Source organism: Anser cygnoides, chromosome 14, assembly GCF_040182565.1.
Source record: "Anser cygnoides isolate HZ-2024a breed goose chromosome 14, Taihu_goose_T2T_genome, whole genome shotgun sequence".
NCBI classification, from domain to species: Eukaryota; Metazoa; Chordata; class Aves; order Anseriformes; family Anatidae; genus Anser; species Anser cygnoides.
Genome location: NC_089886.1, coordinates 7322120 through 7343072, shown reverse-complemented (window position 1 = coordinate 7343072; position 20953 = coordinate 7322120). Strand labels below are relative to the sequence as shown.

The 20953-nt window shown below is 55.9% G+C and overlaps 1 long non-coding RNA gene across 1 annotated transcript; it reads right to left on the bottom strand.

Annotated features, from left to right (window-relative positions):
- Positions 1–17255: 17255 nt before the first annotated feature.
- Positions 17256–20254, bottom strand: LOC106032657 (uncharacterized). Its single transcript, XR_010824864.1, has 3 exons — positions 20100–20254; positions 18088–18250; positions 17256–17505 (listed from the first exon to the last, which is right to left on the bottom strand). It is a non-coding gene; the product is annotated as an uncharacterized lncRNA (long non-coding RNA).
- Between the last annotated feature and the right edge of the window lie 699 nt (positions 20255–20953).

The window sequence follows — 20953 nt, the reverse complement described above, 5'->3', positions numbered from 1 at the left end:
ACCCTCCCTCCCTTCTCTTCGGCGGCTTTCCCCCCCCCCCCACCCCCTCCCGGCCGGCCGCAGCAATATGGAGACGCGCGGGGACCACGCGACTGCCGCGGGGGCGCGCACCGCGCCGCCCCGGCCCGGCCTCCGCGTGCCCGAGAGCGTGCGCGCGCCCGGCCGGCGGCTAAAGGGAAAGGGAGGGGAGGGAGGGGCGGGGCGGGGAGAGGGGCGGGGCGCGCCCCCGCGGGCCGGCCGGCCGCGCGCACGTGCCTGATGCAACGGCCGGGCGCGGGAGGGGGGCGCTTAAAGGGGCCGGGGGGGGGGCGGGGGGAGCGCTGAGGGGAGAAGGGGGGCGTTGGGGGGGGGGGGGGGGGAGGCAGGGCCCTGAGGGGCACCGCGGTGTTGTGTGGGGCTGGGGGGGGCGGGGGGGGGGGGGGTCGCCCACCGTGGGTTGAGGAGGGGGTGTCCGGGGGGATGCCCGATCCTAAAATGGGGGCTGCTGGTGGTGAGCTGCCCCGCGGTGAGGGTGTTGGGGGGGGGGGGTTTGAGGAGGAAGGCTGAAGAGGGGGCGGTGGGATGGGGGTTCATGGCTGAAGCAAGAAGAGGGGTCTCTGGGAGGGGGCTCCGCGCCTGACACCACAAAATGGGCGCGCTCCTGGCTGTACCCCACGCGGTGACACAGGGCCAGGCATCGGATGAGAGCGGGTTGTGTGGACTTCAGGGGGAGGTCACAGACCAGAGGTCTGCGAGGACAGCGTGTGGCCCAGGAGGGTTAAATGTGACCATGAGAAAGACCGGTTGGTGAAGGTAACCGGGAGAGAGTGGCTTGGTCCCTGTCATAGGCTGACCGCGCCACGTCAAAGCACATGAAAAAGGCGAGCGTGAGCCTCAAGTGCATCAGAAGCTCTTTATCCCATTACAGCCGGCACTGATGAACCTTCCTCTGGAGCAGTGTGTGTAATTGTGGTTATCCACATTCAAGGATGATGAAATGGAGCAAGGACTACAAAGATGATTGGGGAATGCAATGTGTTTCATGGAAGGAGATTAAAGGACTAGCTTTTGTACCCAGCAAAACCTGCACACTTTCATTTGAGGAGGTTAAAACACCTGATTAATCTCTCGCTGACGGAATGTTGCTCGGTCGTGATTGTCTCTAATGTCCTCGTCCCTTAATACTTAAAGAAGGCCAGGCAGAGAGTCCAAATCCTGCCTGTACCTACACACAAATTACACACACACAAAAGGCAAGGCGTAATGTCAAACTTGCACTGCTGTTGTTATCATGCAGCAAGACTTGATTCACAGTGGCTCTCGGTGACGCTTTGGTTCATAGTAAGCCTTGCACCAGCCTCTTCTCTCCAACAAAGAACACGTACTCCACTTGTACCCAGAGATGCTCATCCAGAAAACCTGGCTTTAATACAGCTCCAGTGAGGCATCTGTGCAGACCCCTCAGGAAAACTGACAGCATGACAAGGCTCTGTGAACGTAGCTTCCAGCTGATGGTGTGTGGAGAAGGATGAAAAGCTGATTTCACAGCTTGACTATCAGAAGGAAAGGAGAGGGGAGAGGCAAACGTAGCTTAGCATCTCGTTCAGGAGGGCGACAGAATCAAAGGTCTGACAGACCCCCAGAGGAAGGAGTCTGGCTCTCAGAGATTCTCTGCTGAGACTATTTTGGCCTCCTGTGCCCCTTGATACCGAGCCCCAGGTACATGACCTTATTCCCTAGTTCTTCCCTCAGCCAGCACAGTTCACGTTTCCAGCCCTGAAACCAGAATGGAGCCTGAGGAAACTTCCACTCCCACCCAGGCTTTAAAAAAGGTTTTTCTCTCTCAGGATCCTCCTGGCTACCCTCAGGTTAGAGAGCACACTTGTGTGACACAGCGTCACCATGTACCACAGCCTCAGGGATCACCAGCATGTGCCACGGCCCCAAATACCATCTAAGAATCTGTCCAGTACAATTGCAAAAGGAAATTTATGTAAGTTGATTATAACTCTAGAAGAGGTGGCTGCTGGCCTTGCTGCCAGGCTGAATATCCAGAGCGGATGTTGTCATATCTGAGTTGCAACAACAAGGCCACGTCCTATACTCCTGATAGTCCCGTCCCATGTTTCCCAGCGGGTCTCTACTCTCACATAAGCTTAGCTCAGGGACTACACATCTCCTGGCCATTTGGGCCAGCCTCCCCTCTGGCCAGGCTCCCTCATTTACCCTCTGCAAGGAGTGGGTCCTCCGGCGGTGAGCACAACGCGTTGCCGGTTGAGGAGCAACGTTGCGGGCTGCACTGGGGGGACGTGCAGCCTGGTGGGGTCCCTTTCCCCTTCCCCCAGCCGGGGTGCAGCGTTACTGCGCTCGGGCCCCTTGGGACATGCGGTGCCGGCCTCAGCTGGGCAGCAGATGACAGCCTGGGCTGAGCAGCTCTGCTGCCACGTGAGCAGGAAGCGGCCCGCGGTGGGCGAGAGCCAAAGTGGCTCAAGGGCTGCAAGGCAGGAGCGAGTCGGGTGAGTCTCGCGCTCCACGCTCGCTCCGTGGTCAGCCAGACCAAACCCTGTCATAGTTTTAAATGTTAAAAGATAAATTAATGGGCGAGAGGGAAGAAAGGGAAGTGTCCGCGCAAGCAGACGAGCCTGTGTACAACCTTTATGCACCAGCCAAGAGGACAAATTGCCTTGCTGCCCTCGGTGGCCACCTCTCAGACACCGATGCCTTACGTAAAGGGAAGCTCCTGCCCAGTTCTGCAAGTGAGCTGTGCTCTGCGCATGCAGACTTGAGTCAGTCTAAACAGACTGGCAACGTCTAGCAATCTCCAGGCACCACGGTCCTCCCTCGGTGTCCTCACCTACGCCAGGCCCATCTCCCCTTACTCTGCCCAGCAGGCAGCATTTACTGCGTCGGTAGCTGGAATTTTCTCTTCCCGGGCTCCAGGGACGTGCTGAGAAGCAGCCAAGAAGTCGCTGCATTTCTGCGGCACTGGGAACGAATCCAGCTCTGCTTTCCCCAAATTCGACGAAAGCACCAAGCCGTCATCCACAAGCCTGCCTCTCCAGCTAATCCTTCACCCCGGCCGTGTCCCCGCGCCTGCCTGACCTCGCTGAGTGGCTGCAGGGCTGCCTCCCAGCCCTGTGCTTCTTGCCTCAGCGCACCACTGCAGCCAGCCGCCGAGCGGGCTCCGAGGAAGCAGTCTCCGGGGAAACTCCTCTGCCGGCATCAGCAGACGCAGAGCTGAGATTTGGGCAGAAGCTCCCAGCCTCCCTTGATCTGAGCACAACAGCTTACTTATTTCTCCCTGAATGAAGCATGGCCTGCATATTTATCACAGACACCTCGGCTGCTTTGACACCGGCCTGTAGATATAAAGATGCTTTGATGGTGGCCGTTAACCTCTCGGAGCACTTCTAAGTCTCACCTGACCCTGAATATCCCCAGCTTTGTATCTGCCAGGCTGACGACCTCGCCTGGGGCAGTGATCCTCACTTTGGGAATAGCTTTAATTCAGCGGCAGCGCTTAGGCCTCCTGCTAAGGGTGTGTGCATGGGGAAGGCTCAAAGCAGCGGTGACTGATGTACCCCTTAGCTACACCATCCCATTCCTGCCAGCTGATGTTATAGCTCAGCCCCCTTCTGCATATTCCAATTGCCTGATTTTATCTATATTCATACAAGTACAGTGTGTGGTTTTGACCTGAGTTGAGCAGTTTGAGCTGTTCCCCTTCAGCCCCATGCATTTTTCCCCCAGCCCTCATAAAACCCGCAGCAAGTTGCTGAGAGGCCAACAGGGTGGCTGATGTTTTAAACCGAGCTCCTGACGCATTGAACCGTTCAGCTGATAGACTTCAAACAACCTTTACGTTAACAGTTTTTGAACTGCCTGGTATTTAAGATGATATCAACACCCCTGAGCTATTAGTGGCCAAACCATGAGTGTGTTTCTCCTGAAAGAGATGTGTTTGTATGTAACTCACATTAAAAAACAACAACAACAACAAAGAAACATCTCTTCCACCCTCGTTCCCTCCTCAGCAACATGAAAACCAGATCTGAGCCCGGCTAGACATCACGGGGCGTAAAACGACAGCAGCTACGTTAGCGAGTAGCAGAGCCTGACAGGCGCTGGAGACGGAGGTTCAACGTGAAGTGTGTTTTACAGGGTTTTGCTTTAGCTGTAATCTGCTCCTCGGTGCCCGTGAGCAGCTGCAGCACACTGGGTGTGCTCTTGATCACATCCTTTTCCCCTCCATCCCAAAGCTGTGCCAACCTTGCAGGTCGTTTGGACCAGGAGCACACTTTTGAAGTGAATCTCGTGGCCATTCCCCAGTACCTTCGCCCCACTTGCTCGCTACCAGCGAACGGTGATCGCTCTGACACCTGACGAGGCCACCAGATGCAAGCCCATGCTTTAAACATGAACACCAGAACATTAAGGATCGGGGACCTTAAAGCTTTCAAAAAGAGAAAGGGGATTTTGCCAAGAAAAACCCAAACTTCCTATCCTGAGTCATATGCTTTGAATTATTTACGTAGTTGTTGCTGCTCTGTGAATTCTGCCAGGCAGGGACACTGTGCGGGACGACACACTCAAGGTTATGCAAATTCTTCTCCAGCAGTCCTTCGCATTGCTGCCCTCTGACTCATTCAGCTGGCCCAGATATTTGCCATATCTCTTCTGCTCCCCTGAGACTTGCAGATTCAGCATGATCGATCAAATCGCAGGGCTACCTTTGACATCCACAGAGAAAAGATTTTTCCGAAGGACACCCAGATCTTATTTGTGAAGGGAAAAGCTCGCGCTGTGGCGTGCTGGTGCGGAGCCATTCCCAGGTCTCTGTGCCACCAGTGACGGTGCTGAGACCTAGAGGGGGATTTTCTCTTTCGGACAACCTGACGGCTCGCCATTGAAAAGCACCAAGCTTGCCCTAAGGATTCTCATCAGGAAAGTGTAAAGGGACTGTTTCAGTTCTGGTTCCCTCCTGCACAGGGAGGAAAGCCCAAACGCTGGTGCTGGTTTGGAGCCCAGCAGTGACTGGGGCTGAGGTCAGGCTGCCGCCAGCCCGCATCACCCGGCGGTGGCAGGTGCCTCCCAGCCCCAGCAGACACAAATTAGCGGCACACTGTGGCCTTCACAAAGAAGTTGAGTATTTTAAAAGGAAACACCCCAAATCTTTTATTCTGCTATTTAATCGGAATATGCTGAGCGCTCCCGGACAGTCCCGTGGTCCCTTTATATCTGCAGCCAGGTGATTCAGAGAGGTGGAAGATACTCCCTGGCTCTGAGATAAACGTGCTTGTACCCTTCTAGCAAAACATACGAGCGATCAGCAGGAAGACAGAGCGCATCCGCACTGATAAGTAATTTTCAACCCGCGTAATAAAATGGCAGACACTAACGAGTTCCATTACATTCCCATTACAAAGTGCTTTCGCTTAGCAGGACTCCGCAGCCCAGAGGCTCGGGCTCAGCAGCCCGACCTCGCAGACCAGCCTGGCAGCACCGCGCTGCTCGGGCCCCGTGCCCCACCGCTGGGACGGAGACCAGCTTGTGTCCGCTCTGCCGAGCCCCTCCTCAGCTCATGCACATCTTCTGTCCTCTGGAAAACGGTGTGGCAAACAGGTTTGTGTCGACAATGCTCTGCGTGTCTTTTCCTGGTGTTAAAAAGTGACATTCAAAGGAGAGTAAATATCCCAGAATTAACCATCTGAAGGCTGCTCGGCAGTTTTTGCATGTTTTTAATAAATAGATTGAGTGGGAAAAAATATATCTAATGGTAGGTGACGGCTTTTATCATCACAACTTTTTGCTCCAGAAGTCAGAGTTCTTGTGGGACTCTCCTAAAGCCAATAAATAACTTTGTCTACTCGAGATAAATTGTGGAAACACTCCCCCTCCCTTGTTATTGATGATATTGGCTGCAGAAAGCCATACCTCCTCTAGACGAGAATTTCCCACCTTGTATACTTTGCTGCGGATATATCAGCCTGAGGCTGCTTAACTTATCCCCTAAGTAATTTCTGTTTCCAGGTGCTTTGGAAAACACAGCCGAAGCTGACCACTGAGGCTGATATTTTCTGAAATGGAATATTTACCTGCCAAGGACACTGCTTCCTCCTCCCCCTGCACCTCCTCCGCATTCAGAAATTTCAGCAAAAATCTTTCAGACACTTTTGCAAACAGAGATGAGGTATAAAAGTTTTAGCATCATTTTTCAGAATGCCTTAACGTCTCCGTTCCTCAGATGAGACATCCAGTGTCCCCTCCCAGGACGTGCCATTCCCACCGAGAAACAAAGCAGGCTGGAAATGGGCTGCGAGTCCCAAGAGCCCGCGGTTCTCCTGCCAGGAGCACCTCGTGCTAGAGCTGGCTGGGGACGCGCATCTTGCTGCATCATGCCTGATGTGCAGGGAGGCACCAGCCAGCAGCTGGTCCGCGGAGCTCAATTAATTCAAGTGGCAGCAGCTTGCGCAGGTGCCCTAAAATCTCCCAAAGACCCAAGGTGAGAATCGATAAGATTTACGAGTGGGATTCCCGGGATATTTTCCTGGGGATATTTTTCTCTAAGCACCTAAGGATAATTAACAGCCAAAAGGCTCAGAGTCAACCACCAGTGTTATGAAATACTGAATCAGGGGCAGCTCCCAGCAGCTTCATGCTGTCCCTTTGCAGGTTGCAGGTTCGCAACAAACCCATGGGCAGCGCATGGCCACAGATTCTCTCTTTTCCCATGGGAGTCCTGCTGCTTTCAGAGGCTGGTAGCTATTTAAATATTGTTTTACCCCTCTACAGTCAAAGCAAAGCCCTGGGCCTTGCCATTCAAATCTTACCCTGAACCACAACATAATTACATTGCTGCCGGGTGTTGCTCTGGCAGGCGGCGTGCTGGGAGCTGTGCGCTGCTCCAGTGGGCACGGACCCGACCTGTGCCGTTCTCCCTCTCTGACAGCTAGGGAACTGGGAAACAGAGAGGTGGAAAGTTAAAATTCTCCCATTATTTTGTGTGTGAGTTCAGATTTCTGGGCCCAGGATTTCAAGGACACCAGGTGTCTTTCCACAGCGCTTTCGTTTCCACTTTCGCAGCCACATCGACTCCAGCAGCAGGCACAAACACCCGGCGTTCGTGCAGCCCGGGCTCTGATGGGCATCCCAGGAATGGGGCAGGAAATCCAACTGAAAGCCGGTCTCGAACGTGGGGCTGAGCCGCCTGCTCTCACGGAGCAGTGCAGAAGTCCGGCGCTCCTGCATGGTGCTCGGGTCTCCTCTCACGGCCCACAGCAGAGGTTTCTGCACTGAGCTCCCTCTCCCCAGCACGCTGCATCTTGGCAGGCTGGCATGGGGACAGGGCTCCGTTGAGTGGGGACAGTGCTTATTGTGTTGGGACGGTGCCCACCAGCTGGCACTGCTGTCCTGTGGCACCCCGGTGCACCGAGGTGCGTGTGGGGCACGGATCCGAGCGTCCCCTCCCCTCTGGCTTTGCAGAGAGCCGGGCTCTCTGCTGCCCAGCCTCGCCAGCTTTGCGTTTGCTTTCTCCGCTATTCTGCTGATGCAAAGGAAAGCTCAGCCTGCTGGCTGGCGAGCTGAGCCACCTCCACCTCCGCGCTGAAGGCCCACGGAGTGAGAGCTGCTAACGGGGAGCAAAGCAAGGCACGAGCAGCACACGCGGGTCCTGCCCCCACCCGCCTCTTCCCGGTGCCACCAAGTTGAGCTGGGGACAGTCCCCTTCACCAGCATGTGGGCACGGCCACCGAGCCTGCCGCAGCCGCCCGATAACACCCCGTCAGCAGCTGATCAGCGAGTCAGGGGCAAAAGGGTTTCAGCAAAGTGCAGTGCCAGCACCCAGCCTCGGCTCCCATTGTACGAGCGCAGTCCGTGGGACAGAGAGGGGGATTAAGAGATCTGTGTCAACAGCGGGCCTGTGTATACAAACAGGACAGCTACGAGGGCTCACGCTCATGCTCTGTCCCCAGGGAGGTCACTGGGGATGGGAACGAGCTGTGGCCGGGCGAGTGCAAAGTGAGACGGGGCTGGGCGACGGGAAACCTGCCGTCCCTCTGCTCCCCAGCCTGCATGGACGTGGGCTGCGGGTGTAAAATGGTGCTGCAGGGCCCAGGGGGCTGTAGGGGGTGCCCTGGCTGTGCAGGGGATCTCAGGAGGGCTGGAGAACCCAACCTGGTCCTAAAGACGGGAGCAAGGGATTGCTTGGTCAGTGGCTTACGGATGTCACTGCTGCCAGCCCTAAGTGGTGGCTCCTCAAGAGCTGCAAAGGCATGAACTGGAGCATTTCTACTTCACCTCTGAATATAGCATGGCTCCAGGGGACAAGCGAGACTCTGGGATGCTCATGGACGTGCTCTTGCAAAGCACCCAGGAGGCTCCTTCACCCACTGCCCATGGAGAGCCAGCGCAGGCACGGGGAAGGGACCAGAGACCCAGGCTGAGAGGCTCCATTTTGCGACTTCGTTCTGGCCCTTGCCTCTGCTACCCCTGCACCTCCAAATGAGCTCTGGCTCTTGGCAGCCAAGCAAGCTACAAGGGAAGAAGACACCCACCGCAGGGACTGGAGATGTTCCCAGCACCGGGGAGCTGATCTTGGGCATGGGACTGGTGCTGTCCCCTGTTACCTGCTCTGTAAAATGGGTGCATCCCGCTGACCTCTGTGTAAGCACTGGGAATGCTGAACGGGCTGGGTAAAATAGTTCTGCTTTACAGGAGGGAATATTCTGCCGCGAATTAAGATATATTCCTATATATAAATAAAATACACACATATTATGTACACACAGGATGCAACATGATGTACATTGGATCTGTGTCCAACGAAGGACACACAAAAAAAACACAAGATCTTTCTCATCTGAATTTGTCTGGTTCCCATCACAATCCTAGCTCAGATATGAACAATAGGAACTCAGATATAAACAATCTATTGAAAACTCTTTCTGCTGTTCTCTTTGGCAGAGAACAGTAGCTAGAGAAGTTCTTATTTTTTATATCTTGAGTACATCGATGGGCTGGGTGTAGAAGCTCTGTTTTGGGAAGGAGGATCAGAAAACCAAACCACACACGGGGCAACTGTATTAATTTCAACCTCTTCTGGCCCCAGAATCTCCCAGGAAAGATTTCCTGAGTACATCACGGTGACAAATGAGGGCACAGAAGAGATAGGCAGCAACACTTCCCACTGGAGTCTGCTTCAACCTCTTCTCCCAGCCAGAAAGGGAGGAAATGAACTAAAGCAGCTCCTCGGCTCTCCCTGCTCACAGCCTCCAGCAGCACCGTCGGAGAAGCATCTCTCGTCTTCCAGCAACGGCATCTCTCCTCTTCCAGGTGATGGGGGCTACGGGGCTGCGAGCCACTTCTGGATGCCACCTCGCCGCGTGGCACTTTGTGGATCAGTGCTAATCATGCGGTAGCACCAGCCAAAGATTTTTCCTGCTGTTTGGGTTCAGAAGAGCGGAATTCGCAGGTGGATTTTGTTATGCGTTGCTTGCCAGCTTTTGTGGTGATCTGAGAGCTTTTCATCATCCGGTGTGAGTGACGGCGCTGGCTTGTAAGAGTCCAGCCTCCTGCCAGGGTGTTTGTTAGACTTTGAAGTTAAATCATGAGCAAAATGAATGCAACGTGAGGCTGTGTGCGGTCTGAGCCAAGATTTCTTGCCAGTGTTTCAGTCTGTTAGATTTTCATGCTTCTTAGCTAACCCCCTTTGTTCCTAAACCTTTTTTCATCTGACAGCAAGCAGGGCCAGAGCTTCAGAGTGGATGACAGGGAGCCAGACAGTGCCACGCTCACCCTCTTCACAGAGAGACACCTTTTCTCTCCTCTCCTACCTCTGAAATAAAACAAACAGACAACAAACAGGGGGAAAAGCCCATATTTCCCTTCTCCACCCCTGCAAATTGCTGCTCCTGCTGCAGAATCTTCTCTCTGTTCAGCACAGCCAGCTCGAGCTCGACACAGTCCCACCCCAGGGCAATGCCGAGGTCTCTCCAGATTTTCAGAAACCTCCTGCAGGAATTTATGGCCCCAAACCAAACTTACCCCCAAGGTCTGCAGGGCAGTGGAGACTTCTTTACACCCGAGACGGCTTTTCTTGAGCTTGTTTCCAGTCCACAGGCTTATCGTATTATTTTGTAATTCCTCTCCTAAAGATGCAAAACTGAAGCCTGTGCCAAACCAAAACATCCCCGCAGTTTATCTGAGCGTGGAGGCACACGTGAAGGCAGCTGGAGCGCGGAGCAGGACGGCAGCCAGGGCCTGCGGAGCAGCAGGGGCTGCTTGCAGCTGGCGCGACGTGAGGGAAAGCCAAAAGCCACGCTGGGACCACGCCGCGGCGGCAGCCTGGGAGCCGCCAGCTGTGCTGCTGCACGGGGTGGTGGGGACGAGCAGAGCCCCCCAAACCTCCGTTTTCTCACCCCGGTGGTGCTGAGGCTGCTTCGCCCGCTGTGCTCCCTCGGGGAGGCACGAGCCGTCCCGCACCATGCGGCACTGCAATTCCCATGCCAGTGCTGGCCATTTCTATGGGTACTGCCTTAGCTGTTAATTAAATAGTGTACATTAGTGAGCCTCATTAAGGTGCCTCCTGCCTTTCTGCGCACGGTGACAACACTCTGCGATCACCGATGATGTTGGTGGAGGCTGGGACATTGAGCTGCTGGTGCTCCCGCTGACCACGGGGCACCCAGGCACACCTGATTGACCTTCAGACAAACACAGAGAAAAACTTCCCACAGCTTTCAGCAGCTGTCCCACATCCCCTTCCCCACACTCCCCGGATGGACAGGGGGACCAAACGCTTCCACATTGTCCCTTTTCCGAGCGGGGGATCTGCTGAGCGATGCAGGCGCCCCAGCTGCTCTTTGGGGACCGCTCGGGATGTCACCCACCTCACCCAAGGCAGTGCAAGGTGTTTCCAAACACCAGAAAAACTCCCAAAGAAACTGCAGTGAGGTTGAGTGCTCACATTTAAATGTTTGTGTGTTTTTGGTTTTTTTTTTTAACCCTTTTCATCTCACTTGGGAGGTCTTTCTGCCCCAGGAGCTGGCCTCCAGGGGATCGCAGCACCAGCAGGGAGCAATCAGGATCCGTCCTTGCCTGCAGGAGCCAGGTCCCCAGGCAGTGGGAAACAGCACCTTCCCTTGGGCAGAGGCCAGGGCCCCCGTCCTGCTCGGTGTTACTTTCCAGATAGGCGGGCTGCAAATAGCGCAGTTCACGTGAAGAGGGGAGATAGCGCAGCCGGGGTCCGAGCACGGGGCTCTCGGCAGCGGAGGCGGCGGCCAGAGGGAATGAATGAGCCAGCAGTGCTTTGCCCACGATAAACGCAGCCTCACACACGTGTGTAATCAGGAGAGGGCAGCCCTGGCTCTTAACAGCATCTCAGGCGAGCCAGGCTGGGTGGGGCGATGCCGGCACCCAGGACCCAAGCGCCGGAGATAACTCGTGCCCCAGGAGGCAGGAGAGAGGGGCTGCGTCTGAGCAGGGAGAATTTCCCACCGGGGCAGGTGCTGGTGCAGGCGAAGAATGGGCTTGCAGTGAGCCAAACAAGGTCCGGTGCAGCTTTCCAGCCTACGGACAGGCTGAGTTCCCTAAAATTATGCAGCCAGGGCCTGTCCCCCGCTTTGCGGCCCCCCCCAGGCCTCCAGGCATAGCCTGATCCTGTCCTGTGCCCACCCTCCCGGTGGCAGCTGCCCCACCAGCAGGGCTGCGCGCCCGCAGAGCAGACTTTGCTCTCTCCCCATTTACTTTTAACCGAGCAGGGGGCTGTGGGAGCTGGGCGGGCTGGAAAAGATGCTCCCAGCTCCCCGGCAGGGCTGTAGCTCCTTTCCCCTCCTGTTTCTTTCAGGGTGGCACAGCCCCAAACTCCTTCCAGCTGGTTGTGAAGTGCTGGAGGTTTGCCAGTCCCAAACCGTGACTCAACAAAATCCCCTAAACAGGCGTCTCCTCGCCCCCCCGGCTGTCCCTCTGCCATCGCCCCGTCTCTGGGTGCCTCGGTCTCCCTGTGCTGGGCTCGTGGCTCCGGCTGTGCTGCCTGGGGGCAGGGACAAACACTGCAAACCTGATCACAGCTGCCACACCTGGTGCTGGTTTTGTTGTTGTTGTTATTTTATTTTTCTGGGGGGCTCCTTCTCCCTCTCCAACATCTCAGGGATCTCCCTTGAGAGGGATCAGAACCCCCCAGCAAAGCAGCAGGGAGCACAGTGGGAATTGTTTAATCCTTCCCCAGAGGGGAGAGACCGCAGGACAGGTAAGGAGAGAGGTTTTGGGACTGCGCCTCCCCACGTCCCGCAGAACTGCGGCAAAGCAGAGGTGGCTGCTTTGGGATACGGCTCGGGCCTGAACTCGCCAGCGCTGCCCCAGCCGTGGGTCCCCGCAGATAAAGCAGCGGGGCCGGGCAGAGGCTGGCTGAAGGCCCCTCTCCCTGCAAGGACGCTCTGTTAGGAAAGAAATACTGCTGCTGGCCCGGGACAGGGCGAGGAGGGGATTTGGGAGCCTCAGGCAGGGAGGCACAGCCTGAGCCCGGCTTTGCTGCCATCTGCCGCCCGCCGAGCCGGGCCGCCCATCTCAGCCAGACACTCAGCCAAGAGATTTTCTCAGCCGGGGGATCCCCTCTGATCTAAAATGTTCAACACAAGCCCTTTCCCTCTTTCAGGAGAGACGTATTTAACCTGCAGGGACTGAGGGTTTACTTGAAATGCAGCAAGCCCCGGGCAGGGAAAGCTCCCAGTGTACCAGCAGGCACCTGCAGAAAGCCTCCAGCCTGGCGCCAGCCCAGAAATCCACCTCGGGAACGCATCGGACGTCTGCAAGGTGTCCCCGGCGCAGTACAGGTTGAGCCGCCCTGGCTCTGCCTGGGACCGGCAGCAAGTCCCTGAGATAGCATCTCAGCGTCCAGAGCAGGCATCGCACAGCGCAGGTGCCAAGCACAACGGCACCATGTCAGCAGGAGATACAGCCTTTATATAAATATGTCTGCAAATACATCTATATGTGCAATAAATTTGTATAAAATGGGTTCCCAAGAAAGGCATTTTTGTTGTCCCCATGTCCTCTGCCTTCAGTGCAGTTGTGAGCTGATTCCTTCCCCCCAGTCTCAGCTCCTCAACTCCCCCCCACTGGCACCAAACCAAGCGGTGCGGGGCGCTGAGTCCCAGGGGTGCAAAACGTCTGGATTTTCACTCCCTGCAGCCAGCCCCTCGCAGCCTTCATCTCTGCCCTCACCCCACCTCTGGCTGGCTTTGGAGCCAGGAGATGGTGTCGCAGGAGGTGGGAGCTGCTGGTGTTGCATGTCCAGGGGTCGGGGTCTGGGGGCTCTGACCAGCAGCGGTATGCAGCAGGGGGGCAATGACTTGCCTGAGCGGGCATGGAAACAACCTAGACTGGAGAAACACCGTATTTCTGCAACATCCTCGGCGTGACTGGACAGCACTGAGGGATGTGTGAGAAGACAAAGCCGCAGAAGCACTGGCCTTGAGCACTCGGCTTTGAGCTCCCCAGTCGCTGATGGCTCTGGACGTGTGCTGGAGGCCAGAGGCTCCCCGCCACCAGCTGGCAGGGCCATCGGTGCGGGATGCTCTTGCTCCCAGTCCTCTAAGCCCAGGGGGTGGCCCTGGGTCACGAGTGCTCAGCCTGCAGCACCCGTGCCCAGCTGCCTCCTGCGGGATGGCTCACGGACAGGGCAGGGACGGCCAGCTCCTTCTCTAAGGAAACGTAGGGCTGCAAAGAGAGGACCTTTCCCATAAAAGCTCCCTTAGTCAGGGAGGGGCTGTCACCAGCGCCGTGCCACCAGCCTGCAGCTCATCTTCTCTGTGTCTGAGCAGGACACGGCCAGGCTGTGCCCGGCAGGGACCTGTCCACCCCAGCACGGTGACCCGAGCGGTGGGGGATCCGCAGAAACAGCGGTGCCCACCCTGCAGCCAGCCGGACCCCTGCCTTGGGACAAGGATCAGGGGGGGGTCACACAGGGTGTAAATGGCAGCTGGAGAGAAAGGAGAACCTGCCTTTCAGAAAATCTGGTGACAGGGAAGAGCTTCAAACGGATCGCTGTGTTATGGAAGCCATATCGGGGGGGGGGGGGGCGGAGAGCCGTGTGTGGTGCCACAAAATGAGGCAGGGGAGGCTGAAGGGCAGGCCCCAGGGTGGCCTCACAACCCCCTCAGACGCAGGGGAAGGGGGCCGGCCCTGCCCGGCCCCGAGCTGTCCCAGCCCGCTGCTGCTGCCTGCTCCAGCCGCCTGCCGACAGATGGTGCCACCGCCCCGCCGGATCCCCTCGCTCCCTGCACCTGAGCCCCGAAGTTTTGGGGACAGCTGCGGGGCCGGGGCCGTCCCCTCAGGCTCCCAACGGGGCTGGCGTGGGCCAGCCCGGGAGCAGGCCCGAGGCGGGTGATGGGCGCCGCGGGGCCGGGGCTCCTCCGCCATTAACCGCAGGCCTGCGGGTCGCGGCGTTTGGTGGGGCAGGCAGGAGGCCGGGGAGGGATTTTCCTCCCCTTCTGGGCCTCATCCTGCCGTGGCTAGCGCAGCACCTTGACTGCGAGCCCTGCCACTCCGGCTGGTTAACCTCCGTGTTCAGCAGGAGGCGGCGGGCACCAGCCAAAAGGATGCAGGAGGGGGGTGTAGGACAGGGAGCTGGAGGATTTGGGGTCCCTGGGGGGACCACGGTTCTTGGTGAGGGGTGCTAGGAAGCAGTTTGAAGCACCTTGGGCAGGAGGGATGGGAGATCCGGGTGGGCAGAGCAGGACCAGCACCAATCCTGGCGGGCCCCTGAAGCCCAAGGGGGCAAACCCCACCAGGCCCGGTCTGCCCCGGCACGTTGGAGCCACCAGTTTTTTTGTGGAAGCTCCAAAAAAGGAGGCAAAGTGCTTTTCTTTTTAATCACGCATCACCTCGATTCATTCTGCTTCTTAACCAGATCTAACTTCACTTGGAAAGAGCCATCAAAACACCAAATGGGTGCCGCTCCCCACCCTCTTTGTTTGAGTGAAAAGTTTCCAAACTCTGAGCGCCTCAGCAAATCGGTAACACGCCCGTGAACATGCGGTTTGGAACAGGGCGATAGCCACACCACTCTAATGCTAGCCCAAGCAAGTTTTTATCACATACACATAACAGCCATAAAACCCAGCCTGGAACAAGCAGGGTTGTTTTTGCAGGAGTGGTCGAGTTTTGGATTTTAATAGGCCTCAGCCCCCTCATAATTTTCCTCCTTAAAATGCCAAGAGGCACCAGCCCAAAGCAAGGCTTAGAAAATTCCTGTAAAATAGCTTGTAAGTGTCTAAAAGCCTCCGGGCTTCCTTCTCTTGGGCTCAGAAATGCCACCTCTGGAGCAGTGCAGTGGGGTGAGGGAGAGCTGGGAAAGGCCTCACAGATCCCAGTCCCACCACAGGACAGGAGCTGCTGTGGGGACGTTGTGGGATCCAGGCCGTGCTGTGATGTGGGATCCTGGCCAGCAGGACAGATGGTTGGGGTCAAGTCAGGCTGGCCAATGTGGAGACAGAGCAAGCTGCAGGAACAGGGATGTGGGACAGGGATGTCCCCTGCCTGGAGCTGAGGGAATTAACGTCCTTCCGAGCCCCACATCTGCACCTGACTGCTCCCACGCTGCCCTGCCCGGCTTGCTTTGAATAACCTTCACGTAACCCGGGCCGGGCTTCCCTGTCCTCCTGCAGAGCATGAAACATCTGTCTTAATATCTAACCTTTGAGCTTTCTCCTTGCCAATTAAGTTGATTACATCTTGGCCCAGCTCCAGCTCCGGAGAACGATTGATCACTGTCGTCTCAGAGGTCTTTGGAGTCTCTTATCATGTCCTCCTCCATCGCTGTGCCAAAGAAAAACAAAACCCCGTCTCTTTGGCCAGGTTGGGCCGTCCACTTTGTCATCCCTGCTGCTCTGCCGGCTCCTCTGAGTCGTCTGCATCCGCCAGAGCACTGCAGGGCCCTGCAGTGGGATTGATGGCACCCTTAAAGGCAGGAAACCTCACATCCCAAAGACCAACATAGGTCACTTGGTCCTCTTTACATTTTGAGTGATTTTTGGTCATCAGAGCTTCACCCTTCGGCCTCTGAGCATCTCTCTATGAGGCTGCATGCAGCAAAGCTGATGGGATTTTTCCAAATTGGCACCCCGGTGGGATTTAATGGGGTTTTAGGATAAGACAAGATCAGCCCTCACGGCAGATGTGCTTCTCCTGTTGGCTTTGCCTCAGCCATGGCAGAGCCAACATGCCCTGACCGCAGGATGCTGTGCCTTGCCCAGCTGCCTCTTGACTTTATTTTCCCCGGTGACCAACACCCGGCATCCCTCTGGGGTCAGCCGAGAGCTGTCTCCAGCTGCCAAAACTTCAGCACCAGGGGTGTAGCGTTTCTCATCCAACCCCCTGCCAATCATCCTCCCCTTCCCCCTTCTCTATGATTTAAAGCAAGAAAGAGCCACCGGGCAAACAGCTCGAAGCCGGCATCCCGGCAATTATAAAAGCGCTTTCTGCCAGCTGCTAGACTCCTTGTCACCAAGCTGATGGGTAGACTAAACAGCGAGGACCCGGGCTGATCCCCCCGTCCCACTCCCCAGGGAAGCGAGTCTCGGGCAGGCAGACAGCTGGGGCTCTCGGAGGATGCAGCGCTGCGCCGCTCCGGCAGGAAAACCGGGGGGGCTTGGGGAGGGGAGCGCAATGGTTAGCGTCAAACCTGGCAGCAAGGCCGGAATGGGGAAGGCCAAGGGGATCCTGAGGCTGCTTGAGTGAGGCGGGTGGGAGGAGGCGGAGGAAGGGCTGAAGGGACTTAGAGGACGGAGCCTGGGCGGTGGGAAGCGGGGATCTCCCCACGCTGGGGGCTCACCCCCCACCCCAAGTGGGTTGGCAGCTCTGGCTCATCCCTCCTCCATCACCAAAGGGTCTGAGCCCGGAGTGCCAGGGCTGGGCTATCAAAAGTGATTTTTCCCCCATCGGTTGCCCAAACCTTGCTCTCCCCCCCCCCCCCCAACCCCGCCACGTTAAGCCGATAGCTGATATCGCTGCTTTCCCCAGGGGGCTGGCAAGGAGCAGCCGGTGCCGTTATCCGGGCATCGCTCCCTTATCTGGCTCCCATTTTGGCTGCAGGGAGCCAGCGCCTCTCAGGTGAGGGAGGCTTGGTCAGGAGCTGCTCCACAGGGGAATCCACCCAGCCAGCCCCTTTTCTAGTAAAACCCCGTCAGACAGCAGTGCTTGGCCATCCCCAGGGGTGATGGGGTGGAAATGGGACATTGCAGTTGAGGAGCCCAGGGATACAGCTGCTGCTTCCTTAAAAAAAAAAAAAAAAAAAAAGGCAGCTCAGGTTCCTTTCCATCATTTAGTGGCTTGATCATGCCAAAAGAATTAAGCAGTAGTGATGCTGGAGTGAGCTGTGGCTTTTATTGCTCTTATCTGCCGGCTTCTGGAGGAGTGGGATGTCTGCGTGGGGGTCTGGGCAGGGGACGCGGTGCGCACGCCACGGGGAGACCAGCTCCCCTCTAAATCACCGCTCGCCGTGATTTATGTGGAGGCTCACAGGTTAGGTAACTGCAGTAAACAGAATAAACAGACCTCGGTCTGAATTTATGGACCGACAAAAGGACCTTTAACCATAAAAGAAATGTGCTTTCCAGCCCTCCTCTATCACCAGATCCCAACCAAAGGCTTAAATACTTATATCAAGCCCTCACAGATCAGGAGTTGGGCTGGATTCAAACCGCTGCTCTATTTCCCCGTTCTCTGAGTAAGCCATCTCCTAGCGCACCTCCTGCTCACTCTCAGCTGCCCACTGACACACGAGGGTTTTTTTTTTGGGGGGTGCTGCTGGCTGCTCGACACTTCCTCCCCAGCAGCTACCCATACTCAAGCAAGGAGCTTTGGCTGCTGTCGCAGAGATAAGCCTCCCCAGCACAAGAGCTGCTGTCTGAGGAGCAATTAAGGGCTGTGTCTTTTTCTCCCGAAGTAAAAGTGGTGTTCGATTTTCATGGGGTTCTCAAATGTTCGGTGCATTTCTCCTTATACACACGGAAAGCTGTGTAATGACAGTATTACCCACCTTGTGTACCAGGCAGAAGGACATGTGTGAAGACACAGCACCCAGGGAGCCCCCTTTTTTTTTTTTTAACCAACCTTTAGACCATCCTTTGTAATATGGTATTGGTGCAAGAAAAGGCAGCTGCAGAGGAGGCGTCTGTCCATCCCCAGACAGGCACGGCTCATGGGAGCCAGTCCCTCCAGGAGAAGGTGTGCACAACAGGGAGTGCGGGAGGCAAGCGTAAAACCAGAAGCTGGGCTAAAAAATGTTGGAAAATTTGATATTAATAGGACTTATCAGCAGAGTCAGCCGCAGAGCAGCACAGAGAACACAGTGCTATCAAATCTGCTCTGCGAGCCCGTCATTACCCTGTCCCTTGGTAGCTAGAGAAGGAAAAGCATCCAGGAAAGCGTCCAGCCTTCCCTCCATCGTGCACATCTTTATTTAATTCCATTGAAAGCAAGCTGACATATTTGAAATGGAACAATTTAAATCCTTGAATTGTTCTAAATCCAGGAGAATTGCCAAAACCCCTGTTTTAATACATTTTTAAATTGCCTTTTCCTCCTGTCTTTGGGAGCCAAGATATGGCTATTTAATTACAAGCACAGCCTCCATTTAAGAAACCCTTGTAATGAGGCTGGCGTGGAAAGGCACCCAATTTTTCCATTGTCTGACCGAGGCACTGCAATTAGCACGTTTTATCCCGTGTTCACATTTGGCAGGGGTCGTTTTGCGATGCTTTGGGGAAATGGGTTAGCGGTAATCTCCACGCTCCGGGCTCTTCCTGAGCTCAACCTGCCCCCTAGATGGGACCGAATCCAGAATCCTACTAGGGAAAGGGGTCGGGATGCCTGCTTTATGCAGCTCAAACCTGGGAGCAGAAGCATTTAGTCCTCCATGGCACAGTTTGGGAGAAAGGGGATAGGAAAGAACTACAAAAAGCAGGGAGGATTGGGTCAAAAGGAGGCAAAGGAAAATCACAGCAAGGGAGAGAAGCAAGAACGGCATCGCAAAGAAACGACTCTGTGGTGCTTGCGGTAGCAGCATGAAAATATTTCCCTTGGCTCGCATCAAGCCAGGAACTAGAGCTGACCCCGGGGGGAGTTCTCTGAGCACTGCAGCAGCCACTCAGCTCTGAAAATCACTGCAGAGAGCTTCCCAAAGGGTGGGTGGTGTGATGCAGCAACGTGTCCCAGCTGGGATGCCCTACACCCCGCAGCAGGGAGCTCTCAGTGCTGGAGCCACCACACCACCCAGACCAGGGTGTGCAGAGCCCTCTAAGCGAAGCCCCGGCCCCAGGAAGCCCCACATAAACCAAAATGCAGCCGACCAAAGCCACCCCCTGCCCTCATCCCATGCACGGGACCAGGCTGGGCTCCAGCACCACCCCGGAGGTGATGGAGCAGGGTGGGGGGACATCTCCTGCCCCCTCCCACCTGCCAGGCTGCAGATTCAGGTCTGTGCTCTGTGTGCAAGGAAGGGCTGGCGTGCGAGCAGCACCAAAACCTGCTTTTGGGGCAAGGAACCGCTCGTACCCACTCCAGCCTTGGGGCAGCTCCGCATCCCTCGGACCCACGTTCCCCAGGGAGCACTGGGCCGGTTGGGGCTCCCAGGAAGCGGCCGGGCCGCGGTGGAGCCAGCGCCCTCGCCATCCATCATCCTTATCAACCCCGCTGGCAGCCGGCCGGGCCCTGGCAGCAGGGCCGCACGGCGAGAGACAGGCAGGAGGCAGCGGGGTGATAAGCCACGCCACAAACAAAAACAACTGGCCTGGCCGGAGACTTCAAAGCGCCGGGCTGAAATTTATGTGGCTGCGGAGCCCGCGCGGGTGCTGGGAAGATGGGGGCAGCCCCCAGGGGGGAACGTGGGCAGGATGCACTGCTGTGGTTCATGCGTGCGGAGCCACGGCTCGGACAAGCTCTGCAGATGTAATTGGGATGCTGGCAAGGGGTGAAGCACGTTGTCCTGCACTGGGCACAACCCAGTAAAAGCCGCAGGCAGGATCATGTCCCATGGCTGTGCATGGGAGCACCCTGGGGCAGCGCTACTGCCTGCACCCGCGGGCTCCCAAAGCACCCACAGACATTTATTCCGAGTGATTTACCTGCAATAAGGCCATTTGCTGTCCACACTCAGCTATCTCAATGTAGCTTCAGCGATGGGCCGACAGGCTGCCAGGTGGAAGATTTAGGGCTGCGGCCAGGGAAATAAGGAGCCCAGGCACAAAGTGCTCCACCTGCCTCGGAAACGCCCCACGAGCATCAGTCAGGATCGGGTCCCTCTGCACTCAGAGCTCCCCTGGGGCAGGTGCAGCTCCACAGCACTTTGGGAATAACAGGAAAAACAGTTGTCACAGCTTATACACATCCACTCTCAGCTGTATTCGCATATCTAAGTGTAACAACGCTGTTGAAGCAGAGCCTCACATCGCTTTGCTGATAATTGCCTCCTCCTCTTTATAGGATATTTCACTGAGCTTTGTTCGGACGTCATCGTGCTGACAAATAAATGATCACTAACTTTTAAAAAAGTCTTTTAAAATATTAACATAATTTTTTAAATTATGAGTGCTGTTCAGAGGCTCTTGCTTTCATTTGCCAACAGCTTTACTCAAAATTAGAATTGTTAGCTTAAATTTGTGTGAATGGAAATTGAATCAAGTTAAAATCCTTGTATCCTTTCTCTCCTGCCTCCCAACTTTTAGTAAATAAATAAATAAATTAATTAAAAAGAGGATTTAGGTACAAGGGCAGTAATAGAATCAATCTTCCATTTCAGTTGCATCTAATTGAAAAGGGAAGGATTTTACTTCTACCATCACAAAAATGAGACCTCTCACAGCTGAATGAAGAAGCGTTGATTTCAGCCAGTCCTTTCTTGGGGGAGAAAAGGCCCTTTTCCCAAGTTTCTCTCCCCAGGAGCCTTGGAGGAAAGCTCCCCCCAGACTCACTCCAACAG